General features: G+C 44.7%; 1 protein-coding gene and 1 pseudogene across 1 annotated transcript in view; one reads left to right on the top strand and one right to left on the bottom strand.

Annotated features, from left to right (window-relative positions):
* ppp2r5d (protein phosphatase 2, regulatory subunit B', delta) overlaps positions 1 to 19,464 on the top strand; it is a 289,898-nt gene that overhangs the window by 52,773 nt on the left and 217,661 nt on the right. The window lies entirely within an intron of this gene.
* On the bottom strand, positions 13,679 to 13,874 carry LOC140411760 (cytochrome c oxidase subunit 7C, mitochondrial pseudogene; annotated as a pseudogene).

Genomic DNA, 19,464 nt, shown 5'->3' with positions numbered 1-19,464 from the left:
TCCTTGACATCCCTCGTCAGCCATGGATGCCGTGTCCTCCCCTTAGCATGTTTCCTCCTTGGGATGAATTTCTGTTGTGCCTCCCTAATAACCCCCCAAAAATTCTGCCGTTGCTGTTCCACTGTCTTCCCTGCTGGGCTCCTTCTCCAATCAACTCTGGCCAACTCCTCCCTCATGTCTTTGTAGTTACTCTTATTTAATTGTAATACCATGACATCTGATTGCAGCTTCTCCCTCTTAAACTGCAGGGAAAATTCGATCATATTGTGGTCACTGCTCCCTAAGGGTTCCTTCACCTTCAGTTCCCTAATCAAGTCTGCCTCAAATCTGCCTCATTACACATAACCAAAGCCAGAATTGCCTGTTCCCTAGTAGGCTCTGTCACAAGCTGCTCCAAAAAACCATCTCTTAGACATTCCACAAATTCCATTTCTTGGGATCCACTACCAACCTGATTTTCCCAGTACACCTGCATATTGAAGTCCCCCATGATTATTGTAATATTGCCCTTTTTACATGCCTTTTCTATCTCCTGATTTATTTTCTGCCCCACATCCTGACTACAGCTTAGGGGGACTGTACATAACTCCTATCAGGGTCTTTTTACCTTTGCAATTCCTCAACTCTATCCAAAGAGACTCTATGCCTTCTGATCCTATATCGCTCCTTGCTATCGATTTAACTTCATTCCTTACTAACAATGCAACTCTGCCCATCTGCCTGTCCTTTCGATAGGACACATATCCTTGGATATTTAGATCCCAGCCCTGATCCACTTGCAGCCACGTCTCTGTGATGCCCACAACATTGTACCGGCCAATTTCAATGTGCGCAACAAGCTCACTTACCTTGTTCCGTATACTGTGCGCATTTAGGTCCAACACCCTCAATCCTGCATTGGCCACCTCCCTTTTCGCACACTCCTCCGTCACTGTACCCTGCACTGTAGCCCTTTTTGATTTTTGACTGTGGCTTCTCTGCCTTACACTTTCCCCCTTACTGCTTTTTGTTTCTGGCCCCGTTTTACTTCCCCCCCCCCCCCCCCCAACTTCCTACATCGGATCCCATCCCCCGCCACATTAGTTTAAACCCCCCCCCCCCCCCCCCCCCCCCCAGCTCTAGCAAACCCCGCCCCAACGACATTGATTCCAGTCCTGCCCAGGTGCAGTCCGGTTTGTACTGGTCCCAGAACCGGTTCCAATGCCCCAGACATTTGAATCCCTCCCTCTTGCACCATCTCTCTCGAGCCACGCATTCATCCTATCTATCCTGACATTCCTACTCTGACTAGCCCGCGGCACTGGTAGCAATCCTGAGATTACTACCTTTGAGGTCCTACTTTTAAGTTTAACTCCTAACTCCCTGAATTCAGCTTGTAGGACCTCCCAGAATGTACTGCAGCCGCTCCGAGACATCCTTGACCCTTGCACCAGGGAGGCAACATACCATCCTGGAGTCTCAATTGCATCCGCAGAACCGCCTGCCTATTCCCCTTATGATTGAGTCCCCGATCACTATAGCCCTGCCATTCTTCTTCCTGCCCTCCTGCGCAGCATGACTGATATGATAATCCTCAAGTCTATTTTCCCACCGTATCTCCATAATCTTTGATTCCCATACTGATAAAAAATATCCATCTTGAACATACTTATTGATCCAGCCTTTCCAGCCCTTTGTGGTAAAGAATTCCACAGATTCACAACCATCAGAAGAAATTCCTCCTCACCTCTGTCTTAAATTGGTGACCCTTTAGTCTGAGATTATGCCCTCTGGTCCTAGACTCTGCTACAAAGGGGGAACAATCTCTCAGTATCTATCCTGTCAACTTCCCTGAGCATCCTATATATCTCAACAAAGTCACCTCTCTCATTCTTCGGAACTCCAGTGAGTACAGGCCCAATCCATTCCCTTTGATTTAAATACTAACGTTCCATCTGCCTTCCCTATTATCTGCTGAATTTACATGATAGCTTTTTGTGATTTATGCACGATGACCCCCAAATCCCTGTGCTGTAGCTTTCGGCAGTATTTCGCCATCTAAATAGTATTCATCTCCTTTATTCTTCACCAAAGCACATAATGTCACATTTTTCACTTCACATTTCCGACATTACATTCCATCTGCCAAGTTTTTGTCCACTCACCTGTCCTGACTATCCCTCTGTAGACTGTTATCAGCACTTGCCTTCCCACCTATTATTGTGTCATCTGTAAACTTGGCAATGATACATTCACTTCCCTCGTCCAAGTCATTAGTACATATTGGAAATTATTGTGGCCCCAACACTAATCTTTGTGACACTCCACTAGTTACAGGCTACCTTCCTGAAAATGTCACTCTTATCCCAACTCTCTGACTTCATAGAATTTATCATAGAATTTACAGTGCAGAAGGAGGCCATTCGGCCCATCGAGTCTGCACCGGCTCTTTGAAAGAGCACCCTTCCCAAGCCCACATCTGCACCCATCCCCGTAACCCAGTAACCACACGAAGGGCAATTTTGAACACTAAGGGCAATTTAACATGGCCAATCCACCTAACCTGCACATCTTTGGACTGTGGGAGGAAACCGGAGCACCCGGAGGAAACCCACGCAGACCCGGGGAGAACGTGCAGACTCCGCACAGACAGTGAACCGAACCTGGAACACTGGAGCTGTGAAGCAATTGTGCTAACCACCATGCTACCATGCTGCCGTGATGTCTGTCAGTTGACCAATCCTCTACCCATGCTAATGTGCTACCCCCAACAACATGGGCTCTTATCTTATTGAATAGCCTTTTGTGCGCTACCTTGTCAAAACACTTTATGAAAATCCATATGAAATGAAATGAAATGAATGAAAATCGCTTATTGTCACAAGTAGGCTTCGGTGAAGTTACTGTGAAAAGCCCCTAGTCGCCACATTCCGGCGCCTGTTCGGGGAGGCTGGTACAGGAATTGAACCCTCGCTGCTGGCTTGCCTCCGTCTGCTTTCAAAGCCAGCGATTTAGCCCTGTGCTAAACAGCCCCAGACATATATATTACATCTATCCAAAAATATTACAAATTTTGGTTCCCCTTAATCCTGCTCGAGGTGGTATCGTGGCACTGTGGTTGGTGTCATGAGAATGTCGCTTTAAGAAATGTTTGGCTGCTCATATTACTGCAGTGATGTCAGAGTGTGGGTGGAGCTGGACTGTCTGTCAGCTTTTTACTTTCGGTTTAGGCTGTTTGCTGCAGGGTGTGTTTAGTTTTGTTTTCAGAGCTGGATAGCTGCAGTCACAGCCAGAAGATGTATTAGAGTCTCTCGGTAATCTAAAGACTGTAAATCGATCCTGGTGATTTAAAACTAATAACAGTAGTGACTTTAACCTGATGTGCTTCTGGTAAAAGGTGTTTTAAGTCTTATGGATGTTAAAAGGAAAGCTTAAAGGATTACTTAGTGTTGTATTCTTTGGGGGTTGTATTTGAATTAATGGTTGCTAAGATGTTCACTGTATGTTTTAAAAAGGTTCACTTGAGTTCATAGAATAAACATTGTTTTGCTTTAAAAAATACTTTTCCATTTCTGCTGTACCATACCTGTAGAGTGGGCCGTGTGCTCCCCATACCGCAATCTATTAAAAGTTGTGGGTCAGGTGAACTCCATGATACACTTTGGGGTTCTCTAAACCCTGGCCCATAACATGAGCACTGTTGCATCACAGCTCCAGTGACCTCCGGATTCAATTCCAGCCTCTGGTGACTGTCTGTGTGGAGTTTGCACTTTCTCCCTGTGTCTGCATGGGTTTCCTCCCACGGTCCAAAGATGTGCAAGTTAGGTGGATCGGCCATGCTAAAATTGTCCCATAGTGTCTAAAAGGTTAGGTCGGGTCACAGGGATAGGGTGGAGGTGTGGGCTTAAGTAGGGTGCTCTTTCCAAGGGCCGGTGCAGACTCGATGGGCTGAATGAAGTCCTTCCATACTAAATTCTATGCTTTCTGCGTTACCTCCTCAAAGAATTCTAATACATTTTTCAGGATGACTCTGCTTGATTATATCATGTATTTCTAAATGTTCTGCTGTAATGGGCTTTATAATGGGTTTTAGCATTTTCCCAATGACAAATGCCAAGCTAACTGGCCAATAGTCACCTGTTTTTTGTCTCCCCTCTCTTGTGAATAAGGCAAACATTGACAGTTTTCCGATCTCCTGGGATATTTCCAGAATTTAAAGATTTTAGCAAAATTAACATTAGTGCACCTTTGTAGCTATTTCCTTTAATATCCTAGAATGCAACCGATCAGCCCCAGTGAACCTATCGGCCGTTAGTCTTGTTTCCCTAGAACAATAACTATGACTAGAGAAAAGGTATTTATTTCCTCCCCCTCTTTTGCCACTTGATTATTTAGTATCTTTGCAATGTTATTTGTGTCTTCCGTCATGAAGCCATTTCCTGGCTCCCCAATATTATTTCCCCAGTTTCATTCTCTCAGAGCCTTTGTTCATTTTGGCCTCTCTTTTTATTTATTTAAAGAAGCTGTTACTGTCCGGTTTTATATTGTTTGCTAGTTTACCCTCAGAATTATCTCTTTTTTTGGGGTCATCTTTTGTTGGTTTTTAAAACTTTCCCAATCCTCTGGCTTACCACTAATCTTGGTTTACCACTAATCTTTCCCCACAGTGTATGTTTGTTTCCATTTAATACTATCCTTAATATCTTCCTTGGTTAACCATAGTACGAAGTCTTACAACACCAGGTTAAAGTCCAACAGGTTTGTTTCGATGTCACTAGCTTTCGGAGCGCTGCTCCTTCCTCAGGTGAATGAAGGGGTATGTTCCAGAAACATATATATAGACAAATTCAAAGATGCCAAACAATGCTTGGAATGCGACCATTAGCAGGTGATTAAATCTTGACAGATCCAGAGATTGGGTAACCCACGTTAAAGAGACCTCTTTAACCTGGGTACCCCATCTCTGGATCTGTAATGACAGACATTGTCACATTCCAAGCATTGTTTGGCATCTTTGAATTTGTCTATATATATGTTTCTGGAACATACCTCTTCATTCACCTGAGGAAGGAGCAGCGCTCCGAAAGCTAGTGACATCGAAACAAACCTGTTGGACTTTAACCTGGTGTTGTAAGACTTCGTACTGTGCTCACCCCAGTCCAACGTCGGCATCTCCACATCTTGGTTAACCATGGTTGATTTGGCCCCTTCTTAAAATCCTGCTTCCTCACTGGGATATATCTTTGATGTGAATCATGAACTATTTTTATAAATGTCTGTCATTGCTGATCAACAGTCTTTTCTCAGTCCACTCCTCGTCAGCTCCTCATCCGTTCCTTTGTAGTTACCCCTATATAAGTTTAGCACAGTTATTTGTGACTCAAGTTTCTCACTCTAATGCTGAATCCTACCAGTTAGCTTCACATCAGTCATGGGGAAGATGCTAGAGTCTATTATAACAGGTGTGATGCGATAACCGAACATTTGGAATGCATGAATGGGATTGTTCAAAGCCAGCATAGGTTTATGAAAGGGAAATCCTGCTTAACAAATCTACTGAAGTTTTTTGAGGGTGAAACTAGTGGAGTAAATAAGGGAGAACAAGTGGAAGTGGTGAATTTGGACTTTCAGAAAGCTTTTGATAAGATACCAAATAAGAGCTTTGTGGGAAAAATTAAAGTGCATGGAATAGGGGGTAATGTATTGGCATGGATCGTGAGTTGGTTTCCAGACAGGAAACAGTGGTAATAGAATCATAGAATTTACAGTGCTGAAGGAGGCCATTCGGTCCATCGAGTCTGCACCGACCCTGAAAAGAGCACCCCACCCAAGGCCACACTCCACACACGTCCACACCTCCACCCAAGTCCACACCATCAGCCTAGGAAACTCTTTGTCATGGCTACATCTGCCAATTTGATTTTCCCAATCCACATGAAGGGCAGCACATTAGCATAAGTGGATAGCACTGTGGCTTCACAGCGCCAGGGTCCCAGGTTCGATTCCTAGCTGGGTCACTGTCTGTGCGGAGTCTGCACGTTCTCCCTGTGTCTGCGTGGGTTACCTCCGGGTGCTCTGGTTTCCTCCCACAGTCCAAAGACGTGCAGATTAGGTGGATTGGCCATGATAAATTGCCCTTAGTGTCCAAAACAGTTAGATGGGGTTATTGGGTTACGGGGATAGGGTGGAAGTGAGGGTTTAAGTGGGTCGGTGCAGACTGTATGGGCCGAATGGCCTCCTTCTGCACTGTTTGTTCTATGTTCTATCCCTGTGACCCAGCAACCCCAACCAAAAATTTTGGACACTAAGGGCAATTTATCATGGCCAATCCACCTAGCCTGCACATTTTTGGACTGTGGGAGGAAACCAGAGCACCCGGAGGAAACCCACGCAGACACGGGGAGAAAGTGCAAACTCCATACATGCAGTGACCCAAGCTGGGAATTGAACCTGGGACCCTGGAGCTGTGAAGCCACTGTGCTACCTAAATGGGTCTTTTTCCGAGTGGCAGTCAGTGACTAGTGGGATACTGCAGGGGTCAAAGAAAATTACAGAACAGGAACAGGCCCTTCGGCCCTCCCAGCCTGCGCCGATCCAGATCCTTTATCTAAACCTGTCGCCTATTTTCCAAGGATCTACTTCCCTCTGTACCCCGCCCGAACATATATCTGTCTAGATGCATCTTCAATGATGCTATTGTGTCCGCCTCTACCACCTCCGCTAGCAAAGCGCTCCAGGCACCCACCATCCTCTGCGTAAATAACTTTCCACGCACATCTCCCTTAAACTTTCCCCTTCTCACCTTGAAATCGTGACCCCTTGTAATTGACACCCCCACTCTTAGAAAAAGCTTGTTGCTTTCCACCCTGTCCATACCCCTCATAATTTTGTAGACCTAGTGTTTTGGTCCCAACTGTTCACAATATATAAATAACCTTGATGAGGGAACCAAATGTAATATTTCCAAGTTTGCTGATGCCCAAACTGGGCGGAATTGATGTGTGAGGAGAATGCCAGGAGACTTCAAGGTGGTTTAGACAATTTGAGTGAGTGGGCAAACACATGGCAGATGTGGCTAAATGTGAAGTTTTCCACTTCAGTGTGAAAACCAGACAGAAATGAAGAGTATTATTTAACAGTGAAATATTGGGAAGTGTGGATGTCCAAAGGCTTTTACTGGTAACCCAGTCAATGAAAGTGGACAGGCAGGTGCAGTAAACATTTAGGAAGGCAAATGGTATGTTGGCCTTCATTACCAGAGGATTTGAATTCAGAAGTAGAGATGTCTTACTGCAGTTATACAGGGCCTTGGTGAGACAGATGTGGGTGTGGCTTGAAACCCAGAAGTGTTAACCCTGCAGTCCTGCAGGTGAAACTAACTTTCAGGAACTACAGGATAATGCAACCTGAACAAAGCACATTCAGGAGAGGAACATCTGTGACTCCAAAACAGCTGTAAGTCTTCTAATGCAGCCCAAGTGTTGTCCTTGTTCAGCTTCCAAATCTACCCGAGAACCACAAATCTGGCTATTCGTTGATAAGAGGCTTTGCAGCTTCATGAGAATTCTTTTGTTTCGAAAAAGCCTTTACTCCACCTAAAAGTAGCGACTCAATTAAGACGACAACAGGCCAACATTGACATAGAGTAAAATTCCATATTTATAATTACTGCTTTAACTTAATCTCTTCTTTGCATGCACGCTAATGTGCATGAAACAAGTGAATGAGACATCACATTTAAAACATCCCGGACAAATGTGTGTGAATAAACACTTTTATTTTTTAAATCACCAAAACCCTGCTGCTATAATTTTTACATTAGGAAAAATCAACAAGGGTCAGTAAGTGTTACATCTTACACACAAACATCCCGTTGATGGACCAGAAGGGAGCACACATTCTGGCCATATCGAGGTATGAAAGATCAGAACTAACCTGTTGGATAGCTTTATTAAAGGACGAGAAATGGGATTAAGTTTGAGGTCAGACGTGGACAGTGTCAGTAAATGAAAGACTGTTCGAAGTGATAACTGTGGGTAGTTGTGAAATTCTGCAATCCTGATGGTTAATTGCAAGGCGATGGCGATTATTAAGTCTGCACTTTTTGCTGGCCACTTGTTTTCACCATGCACAAAAGGACAATTTGGATCAAGATCCTTGCCTCTTCCTGATCCTTCTTCAGCATATGTCATAATGTATCTTGGCTTTCCTGGGGTGGGGTAGGAAGTGTGAAGTTTGTAAAATTGGAGTAAAACTATATGGTTAGTTAAAATGCATGTTGTTGGTGTGGACTATGTAATTGTTGTAGGATTTGCACTCTTGATGTTCTACTGAAATAGATGTCAATCGTGAATAGTTTGTAAATCAGAAAATCCAAGATGATGATGGTTTTGGGCACATATTGTCAATATTCTCGAGTCAGGTGTAGGACAACGTGGACGAGTAAAATTCTGGCTCCAATTGGTGTTTCCCTTTGTTGTGAATGGCCTGTTCCAGTCAATGCAGGTTACCTTTAAATTTTTTTGCACTGCCAAGGAGACACATTTATCTTCAATGGGTGAGTGACCAGCATGGTGCTTTCTTGGTTGTTGCACACATGTGCATCTTAAAGGGAACATTAGCCCTGATCATAATGAAATGTCACTGCAACCATCAAATGTTTTTTTCCCTTTTCCCACACTAGCCATTACTGCATCTCCAGCTTGGTGAACTTTTTGGTGATGTTGCAAGATGTGGATCAGCCTTGCCATTGCGCTCTCACTGCATTACAGTGCTCTGATTAGGTGGAATACAAGGAATGGAGACGGCCCTGCATGATGCTGATCAGAAATCTTGCTCTGGTTTACCATTATGGGAATTTTTCATAATTCTGTTCTGTGCTTTTATTTACTGCTTAATCCAAACTTTTTACATCTAATATAGTCATTTAATTAGTTGTACACCTCTCCGATGTATAATTAGCTTTTAAAAAAGCTACAGCAGTCAGCACTTTATCTGGATATACTTTATCTGGATACACTATTCTGTACCAGTCCAAAATCATAAGATAAAACTTTGGCCCAAGTCTAACTTAAAAGCAAACATTTCTACAAATTTATAAAGCGAAAAGGAGTGGCTAAGGTCAACATTGGTCCTTTTGAGGATGAGAAGGGGGAATAAATAATGGGAAATGATGAAGTGGCTGAGGCATTGAGCAGGTATTTTGTGTTGATCTTCACAGTGGAAGACACTAATAACATGTAATAATTGTTGGCAAGGAGGCTGTGGCAGAACCTAGAAACGATAATTTTCACTGAGGAGGTAGTGTTGGGCAAGCTAATGGGGCTAGCGGAATGCACCCCAGGGTACTAAAAGAGATGGTAGGGGAAATAGCAAATGCGCTCCTGGTAATTTAGCAAAATGAGCTGGACTCTGGGGCGGTTCCGAAAGAATGGAAAACAGAAAATGTGACGCCATTGTTTTAAAGAGGAGGTAGACAATAGGTGGATAACTGTAGGCCTGTTTGCTTAACTTCAGATGGAGTACAATTTTGGTAAATGTGAGGTCATATAACAACAAAATAGACTATTATTTAAATGGTAAAAAATTGCAGCATGTGCTGTGCAGAGGGACCTGGGTGTACTTGTGCATGGATTGCAAAATGTTGGTTTGCAGATGCAGAAGGAAATTAAGAAGGCAAATGGAATTTTGTCCTTCATTGCTAGAGGGATGGAGTTTAAAAGCAGGGAGGTTATGGGTTATGTTGCAGCTATATAGGGTGCTGGTGAGGCCATACCTGGAGTACTGTGTACAGTTTTGTATCCTTACTTGAGAAATGTACTGGCATTGGAGGGGTTGCAGAGGAGATTCACTGGATTGATTCTGGAGTTGAGGGGATTGGCTGATGAGTAGAGACTAAGTAGGCTGGGACTAAACTGATTGGAATTTAGAAGAATGAGGGGGATCTTATAGAAACATATAAAATTATTAAGGGAATAGATAGGATAGAAGCAGGGAGGTTGTTTCCACTAGTGGGTGAAACTAGGACGAGGGCATAGTCTCAAAATACGGGGAAGCAGATTTAGGACTGAGTCGAGGAGGAACTTCTTCCCTCAAAAGGTTGTGAATCTGGAATTCCCTGCCCAGTGAAGCAGTTGAGACTACCTTGTTAAATGTTTTTAAGGCAAAGGTGGTCAGATTTTTGAACAGTAAAGAAATTAAGGGTTATAGTGAGCAGGTGGGTAAGTGGAGCTGAGTCCACAAAAAGATCAGCCATGATCTTATTGAATGGCTGAGGAGGCTCAAGGGGCCAGATGGTCTACTCCTGCTCCTAGTTCTTGTGTTATGGTAATCTCTAAACTAGTGAGACAGTTGTATTGTGATGGGAAAGGAAATCTTCGACCAGTAGCAGGGCTATGTACTTTTTTTGATGAGGGGAGGGATGGCTGTAGCAAACATTGAACATTTGAGGCAAAAATGTACACTATTGGAGCAGGTGACTTGGTCACATCAGTTGGGAGCCTGGGATTGGGGGTTGTTTGGTTGTAGGACGTTTTATAACTTCCTGCAAGAGCAGTTCCTCTTGTTATGCAAATTATTTAGTCTTCTGCTATGACTGTGGGTCCATGCAAATGCTGTTGTAAACTTAAAAAACAAACTAATGGATGTTCAATAATGAAGTCGCAGCCTCCAGATATTTGCACAATTCTTCATGTGCACAGGATTTTTCAGCATCCTAACTGAGACCATTATTTCCCTGACAAGTTTGTTTGCCACAATAACCCCCACCCACAATGCCTGCTTCCAATGTTCTGCAATGCTGGACTACTTGCCAGCACTTCATTTTTTGGCAGTCACTTTTCTTAAAACTACTTTGATTATAATGTGAGTTTACCCTTTTTGAATACTCATCATAAAAGGTCTTCAAATGGCAGCAGTTTGGGTTGTACTGTTCAATACCATTGCTGTGTTTACATTGTACTTGCCTGCTGTGCTCTAATGTTTCAAAGCACTCGTGAATTGATCATCTCCAATCACTTCCATGGTTACCACCACCTGTGAGTGATGCTGTATGTTCTGAGGTTATTGTTTAGTGATGAGTTAGCAGATTTCAGCTAGAACAGCAGCTCGTACAATAATAGGAGGTAATAGCACAAAATCAGGCCATTTGACCTATAAAGAATGTGTGATTATTTTTCTCCGTACTTTAATTCTGTAATAGAATGCACTTTAATTCTGGTGATCCAGTTGAGTTTCTGAAAATGGCATCTGTCCTGCTGGGCTATTGGGAAGGGTCTCAACCAGGATTCCTGCCCTTGATCTTTACACTAAAGCAGGAGGTGATCTTGGGATGGGCATCCGGCAACGAAAGTACTGGGCTCCGACATGTTGCCTACCAAGATCAGCTGTTTTGGACAGAGTACTGGGGAGCTGCTGACACCTAGAACTGTTAATGTGCTATCGGTCAGGCCACTTTGAGATTTGTTTATAATGAGTCAGAGCTAGGGTGCTGCGAGAGTTGGATTCTGCAGTGATCTGATGGCATCTCCTTCGTTTCTTGTAGTACCCAAGGATATTTCCTGCTTTTAGAAAAGGTGAATGAATGCTTTTGACAATGCTTCCAACTTTGACAGTCACCCAGACTCGTAATGTTCGCCCCCTTCTCTCTCCACAGAGACAATCAGACCTGCTGAGATTGTCCAGTGTTTTCTGTTTTTGAATGAATGTGCGTGGTTTATGTTGCATCCTCTGCTCTTGTTTCTTAGTTTGGAGCTTGATGTGATTAGTGTGCTAGATGTCAATCGGCAGCCTGGCAATTTAGGAAATTACCAGGCTCTAGTGTACAGCAGAACGTACCCAATTCATTTTTTTTCCAATTAAGGGACAATTTAGCGTGGCCAATCCACCTAGCCTGTACATCTTTAGAGGAGAATGTGTAAGTCCACGCAAATATTGACGCAGGGCCGATTTCGAACCCGGGCCCTTGAGGCCCTGAGGCAGCAGTGCTAACCACTGTGCCGCAACAGAACTTGGTTTTAGAAGCATTTCCTCTTGCTCTGCTAATTGTGCTTTTTTTTGTAGAACATCAAAATCCATAAGTAACAGTGTAAGCAAAGTGAGTAACTAACTGCTTTTTGCTGGAGCCTAACCTCACATTTGTAACTCTGGTACGAACTGCAATGACAGAACAAGCTAAGTTATGGTACATCGTGCCAGTGAATCAAGATTCACTTGAATTACTCTTTGCAGCTATCTGATTTGTGAGGTGTGGAAGTAGATCAGCTGATCAATTATTTCCACTGGCTGGTAAGGCCTGATCCTTTGTTGGGTGTGGTTGTTAATATGAATGGAAATGGGGAAAGTGTCTATAACTCCAAGCTGTACCTGCTCACCTATTATTTGGATTCTGTTTTCTGATTGAAATTGGGAATCAAATTGACTGAAAATTCCCATCTTGCTCCTGGACCTGACCTGACGATTTCCAAATTTTCTGGTCAACAAAATGCAGTGAGAAAATAAACCTCTAGTTAGGTAATTTGTAGTAACATAGAGTGTAGAGAGATAGGTGGACTTAATCTGGAACTGCTGGCTCACAGGACAGCATTTAAAAAATAAAATTCTCAAAAATAATGTACAAGTGACTGTGGATGGGATACTGAGATGGTGAAGTGACTCCCAGCACGGTAGCATAGTGGTTAGCACAATTGCTTCACAGCTCCAGGGTCCCAGGTTCGATTCCCGGCTTGGGTCACTGTCTGTGCGGAGTCTGCACGTTCTCCCCGTGTCTGCGTGGGTTTCCTCCGGGTGCTCCGGTTTCCTCCCACAGTCCAAAGATGTGCAGGTTAGGTGGATTGGCCATGATAAATTGCCCTTAGTGTCCAAAATTGCCCTTAGTGTTGGGTGGGGTTACTGGGTTATGGGGATGGGATAGGGTAGGGGTGTGGGGTTGGGTAGGGTGCTCTTTCCAAGAGCCGGGGCAGACTCGATGGGCCAAATGGCCTCCTTCTGCACTGTAAATTCTATGAAACCCCTCCTCCACCTCTCAATTCTGTGGCAAGAGAAACTTTGGCCCATATCCCTTAATATCTTAGCGTAACAAAAATCTATCTCGGATTTAAAATGAACATCTGATCTAGCTTCAACTGATGTTTGTGAGAGAGAGTTGCAAACCTCTGCCATCCTCTGAATGAGCTTCTTACTAACATCTCTCCTGAACGGCCTAGCCCTAATTTTTTAATTTGTTATAATTTTATTTACAAGAACACGGTAGCAGCACGGTAGCATTGTGGATAGCACAATTGCTTCACAGCTCCAGGGTACCAGGTTCGATTCCGGCTTGGGTCACTGTCTGTGCGGAGTCTGCACATCCTCCCCATGTGTGCGTGGGTTTCCTCCGGGTGCTCCGGTTTCCTCCCACAGTCCAAAGGTGTTCAAGTTAGGTGAATTGGTCATGATAAATTGCCCTTAGTGTCCAAAATTGCCCTTAGTGTTGGGTGGGGTTACTGGGTTATGGGCATAGGGTGGAGGTGTTGACCTTGGGTAGGGTGCTCTTTCCAAGAGCCGGTGCAGACTCGATGGGCCAAATGGCCTCCTTCTGCACTGTAAATTCTATGAACATCTCACTGGAAAGATTGACAGCAGAGATTCCCTCATGACGATTTAAGCTGCTCAGCAGACATCACACGACAGTTGAGATGGAGTCCTACTGAATAACATTGTCTCATTTCTTGAGCATTTGGTGCCAGACTAAAACAAATGGGGCAGCGAAGCTAGAACCAAAGAATACTGCCATCTTTGCCAACAGCCGCCACTTGGTTCTCCATAGAAAATGGCCAGTTTTTTCCCGGGCCTTCCTCATAGTGCGATCTGCAGATCAATGAAGTGCTGAAGTTACGGATCGTGCGTGCCAACAACATGTCTTCCAATTGCAGCCACTCGAACCGTCTTCCGAGCCCTAATTTTCAGACTATGCCCCCTAGTTTTAGAATCTCCAGGTCAGCACAGTTGCGGAGCGGTTAGCACTGCTGCCTCATGGCGCCAAGGTCCCAGGTTAGATCCCGGCCCTGGGTATTTGTCCATGTGGAGTTTGCACATTCTCCCTGCGTCTATGTGGGTCTCGCCCCCACAACCCAAAAGATGTGCAGGGTAGGTGGATTGGCCTTGATAAATTGCCCCTTAATTGAAAAAGAAAATTGGAAACTCTAAATTTAAAAAACATTCTCCATTGGAGAAAAAATTCTCCAACCAGTGGAAATAGTTTAACTTTATCTACCCTGTCCTTCCTTGTTGATACCTTCGATCACCCCTTAACCTTCTAAATTCTGGCGAAAACCAGTCTAATTTGAATAATCTCTCCTCGTAACTCAACCTCTCGTCCAGGTTTCAGTTTTGTAAACCTACTTTGCACTTACTCTAAGGCCAAAATATCCTTCCTGCGGTGTGGTGCCCAGAACTGCTCACAGTACTCCAAGTGGGGTCTTACTAGGGTTTTGTAAAGCTGCAGCATAACCCCTGTTTTTATATTCCAGTCCTCTAGATATAAATTATCAAAAAGACTAATTCTATTCGCCTTTTAAATTATTTTCTGCACTTATTCGTGGCATTTTAAGGATCTATGCACTTGAACCCCCGAATCCCCAAGTCTCGTTGGACATCCATTGTACCTCACTTCTTCCCATTTTGAGTGCAGTGCTCTAACCTTTTTTGGTCCAAAATGGAGAACCTCACACTTTCTGACATTAAATTCCAAACCAGCAGAAATCAAGAATTGCCCTCTATAGATACTTGATTAAATAGCAGATAGCCGTTTTTTGTGCTGAACCTAGATAGCAGCTCAGGGATTTGGCATCAGGACATAATATTCTTCATTATTGTCACAAGTAGGTTTACATTAACACTGCAATGAAGTTACTGTGAAAATCCCCTAGTTGCCACACTCCGGCGCCTGTTTGGGTACACTGAGGGAGAATTCAGAATTCTCAGCTGGTACGGGAATTGAAGTGTATTCATTTGCACATAAGCTGCATCAGTGGACCAGAAGATATGATTTATGTAGGATTGTTTCTCTTGACATCAGGATAATTGAGTACAGTCATAGTTTTTAATAGCTGTGATCTCTACAACCCCACACTTCATAAACCATGGGCGGGATTCTCCAATAATGGAGCTATCTCCCCATGCCCGCGGGAAAACAGGCGCAAATCACTGCAGAATTTTTTCTAGAAAGTCCGGAGTGATTCTCCGTTTTTAAGGGGGCTAGCAGGGCCCCGGAGTGCTCCACGCAGCTTCGGCTGCCGATACAGGGCCCTGCACCTCCGGCCGCGGGTCCGTGCATGCGCGCGGCGCCGGCCACGTGCGACATGGCAGATCCACACAGTGGGTTGGAGCCGAAGAAGGAGGCCCCCCCCCCCCCCATCCGGGACTTGGCCCACCCGCCCGCCGTTTGGTGATGCCTGATCGCGGGCCTGGCTGTTGTGGAGACCCCCTCCCCCGGTGATGGATCCCCCCGCCCCCACACCAAGACGTCCACCGAAACCATGACTCCGAGCTCCCGCCGGGTGGAACCATACGTGAAACACAGCGGCAGGGAATCGCTGCGGGGGCCTCTTTCAATGGCCCCCGACCAGCGCTCCACGTGCGCGACTGGCGCCGATTCGCCGGTTGCCAGAGAATCACGGTAAGCGTCGGACCCAATCGCAGGTCCGACACCCCAATCTCCCGCCCCCCCGCGCCAAGTGAGATTGTGGCGCTGTGGCTCTGAGAATCCCAGCCCTTATGCCACACGAGAGGAATTTCCTGATCCAGTAATTTGGAGACTGATCATTCTGCATTGATCATCCTCTTGTCCATCCATGGACAGTGGCTAGCCGACTTACCCAGTCACTGAGTTTGAATGTGCTCAATGATCAGTCTTCCTTTCTTCACTTGTGTTGCATTTAATGTTAACAAATAGCCCAACAGTCTTGTAGCTTATTTTATGAATATCTAATGATAAAGCGATACTGTGCAGATCATGAAGGTATCAGATTCAAAGAGCCAGGATGGTGACAATGCTCAAATGACTTTCCTTGCTGTGAGCCAGCAATTAAAAATTTAAGTTTGCTATCCTAGCCACAGTACAATCATCCCTAGCGGTGTACTTGGGTGAATACAAGATCAAACTTGATCGAGATACATTCTCTCTGGCCCCCTCCCACTGCGAAGTGATGTCTTTGGCAATTTGAAAGTTTTGTCTTAAATTTAGAGTGCCCAATTATTTTTTTTACCAATTAAGGGGCAATTTTGCATGGCCAATCCACCTACCCTGCACATTTTTGCGTTGGGGTGAGACCCACGCAGACACGGAGAAAATCCACACAGACAGTAACCCTGGGCTGGGATCGAACCTGGTTGCCATAGGCAGCAGTGCCACCATGCCACTTTAGCGAGGGTGAAAGTTATAGGTGTTTTTTTAAAAATTGTTCATGGAAAGTGGGCGGCGTAGGCTGGGCCAACATTTACTGCCCATCCCTAATTGCCCTAAAACAACAGCAGGTTCTTTTTCCAGTTTTAAAAAGCACAAAAACATTCAAGGATAGCAATGACAGATTTGAATGGAAAAATAACAAAACACTAATTGGGAAGACTGATTTTTACACCAATGTAACAGCACTATATTTTACACAGAGAACTTCTGGGTGACTTGTCTGCACATTTGGTAGGTTGCAAAATATTGACAAACCTAGGACTCCAAATTATACTCCGCAAAGCCAGAAACATCCAGCATCATATGGGGAGGCGGTGGCATAGTGGTATTGTCACTGGACTAGTAAACCAGAGACCCAGAGTAACCCAGAGTAATGCAGTGGGTTCAAATCCCGCCACTGCAGATGGTGAAATTTGAATTCAATAAAAATCTGGAATTAAAATGTCTAATGATGACCATGAAACCATTGTCGTAAAAACCCACCTGGTTCACCAATGTCCTTTAGGGAAGGAAACTTGCTTTCTGGTCTGGCCAACACTTGAGTCAGCAGCACTTTCTTTGATGTACAGATTTTGGAGTCCAGGCTGCAGCTTCAAGAACCTGATGCCACTGCATATTGTGCACTGCTTATTGTGGTACCGAGCCAATCGCTTTAGAAACATCAGAAATTGTTCACTTGTCTGCACTGAGCTGTCTGAGCATTGAAACTGACATCCATGTTGTTTGAAGGTGAGATTGGTTGCAGCTGTAGGATGCAGAATTATAGATTAATGATCATCTTTATTAGTGTCACAAGTAGGCTTACATTAACACTGCAATGAAGTTACTGTGTTGCCACACTCCAGAGGGTACACAGAGGAAGGATTCAGCATGTCCAATTCATCTAACGAGCACATCTTTTGGGACTTGTGGGAGGAAATCGGAGCACCCGGAGGAAACCCATGCAGACACGGGGAGGACATGCAGTCTCTGCACAGGCAGTGACCCAAGCCGGGAATCGAGCCCGGTCCTTGGTGCTATGAAGCAACAGTGCTAACCACGATGCTAACGTGTTTGAGTTGATCAATGAGTTGATCAACTCAAACAAACCACATTCTACCCTGCCGCATCCTAAAGTGCTAACACCTTTAAATAGTTGATCCCTGCTAAAATTATGGCTATGGTCACTTTGTAGATTGCTTAGAAGGCAGCACAACAAACACTGGTGATAGAGGCCTCTTGGCATAATACGCAAGCCAGATTCATCCATAATTCATTCATGATAAAACTATGGTAGCAAACCTCTCCCAGTCACCACCACTCCTGCCAATCTGAAGAAGAAGTAGTAATTAGGGGCTGGTTTAGCACAGTGGGCTAAACAGCTGGCTTGTAATGCAGAACAAGGCCAGCAGTGCGGGATCAATTCCCGTACCGGCCTCCCCAAATAGGTGCTGGAATGTGGCGACTAGGGGCTTTTCACAGTAACGTCATTGAAGCTTACTTGTGACAATAAGTTATTAATATTATTGTAAACAAGCAGGAAAGTTGTAAAACCTCTTGCCTTTAGTCGTTGGTGGTGTGACGTGAGCTTTTGGTGGAGGTCATTGTAGCAGCCAGTATATTTGGGTTGGAAATCATTGAAAGATGGTTGATCGTGTGAGCTCCAATGGAGATAGACGTGTTGATCCAAGTGAAATTAGGGATTTTACAGTTCTCCATTGGATAATGTGACTATGTAGATTGAAGCTGACCACATACCTCGCAGATCTTGGTTAGGAACAGTAGATCGAGAGGAGACACTCCGGACAAAAGGTCGATCCAAAGCCGTTTGTTGGAACTAACTGATGTTTACCATTCGAGGCAAAGATGACCATTTCCATCATCTGCAGTGTTTGGTGGGGTTCTGGTGGGTATATAGGTAATTATGAAAGTCAATCTACACCCAGAAGGTTCTGCTGCAAACAGGACAGGATACTGCAGACACTGTGTTTTTGTCAAGCTGTTGGCTTGGGATTTTCTCCCCTGGCTGTTTCTCTCTACCTCTGATATGCATTTGCTTTTGAAGGAGACTTAACCCCCCTTTTCATTTGGTTGGGTCGGGTGGCGTGATCATGAGCAATCTTCTTCCGGGGCTTGAAGTCAACATTAAACTCCCAGGTGGAGATTTCAGAATGTCTTTGCGGCATTCCTTTCACTGGCTTGAGAGCGTACCCTTGACTTGAACTCTCCAGAAGATTCACTTTGGTAAACAAGTGTCAGACATTCTGACAACATGACCAGCTCAGCTCAATTGTGACTGACTCAATATGGTGTGGATGCTTCACATGACAGCTTGAGGAAACATTTCAGTGACTGGTATTTTGTTCTATCTGTTCATCAACTTTGTGGTAAAACCAGAACGTGTGTGCGTGGTTTGCAGGCCCTCTCGAATATCGCTCACAACTATTCTCAACCTCCTCAAAAACAACTCATTCTGGCCTCGGTGAGATGTGCTCTGAACACCACCTTGAGTTGTATCAAACTTAATCTCGCGCAGAATGAAGTACCATTTACCTTGCGGGGAGAGCTGCCCTCCACACCACCTCCTCCATAATGGGACCCTGCTTCACCTCCTTCACCGAGACCTGCTCTTTCCCCATGATCCGTCCATATATCCCGGACGCGCTGCCCTCCTCCGGCCCTGCACAGGAAACTGTCCTTTCCAGCAAAGTGGATGGCGGCGCCACCGGGAATGTTGAAAAAGCTCGCCGGACCCAATTGCGCACCTGAAAGTACCTGAAATTATCCACCCAATGAAGGCCTGCTTTCTCTCTTAGCCCCTCCCAGTCAGCAAATTGACTCTCCAAAAATAAATACTTTATCCCAGCCCCCTACCTCTCCAACCCCCAAATGTGGCATCAAATTTCCCCAGCTTAAACAAATGATTCCCGCAGATAGGGACCACCATGACCCCGAGAATGGTTCCGGAGATGAAAAACTTCAGTTGTCTAGATAGGATTGAAAAGCTGGGACTGTTCTTCTTTTGGAAGAGAAGACTGAGAAGAGTAGATGGTGAGGAATTG

Source organism: Scyliorhinus torazame, chromosome 4 (assembly GCF_047496885.1).
Source record: "Scyliorhinus torazame isolate Kashiwa2021f chromosome 4, sScyTor2.1, whole genome shotgun sequence".
Taxonomy (NCBI): domain Eukaryota; kingdom Metazoa; phylum Chordata; class Chondrichthyes; order Carcharhiniformes; family Scyliorhinidae; genus Scyliorhinus; species Scyliorhinus torazame.
Note: the sequence above shows the minus strand (reverse complement) of the source record. Positions and strands in the feature narration are given on the sequence as shown.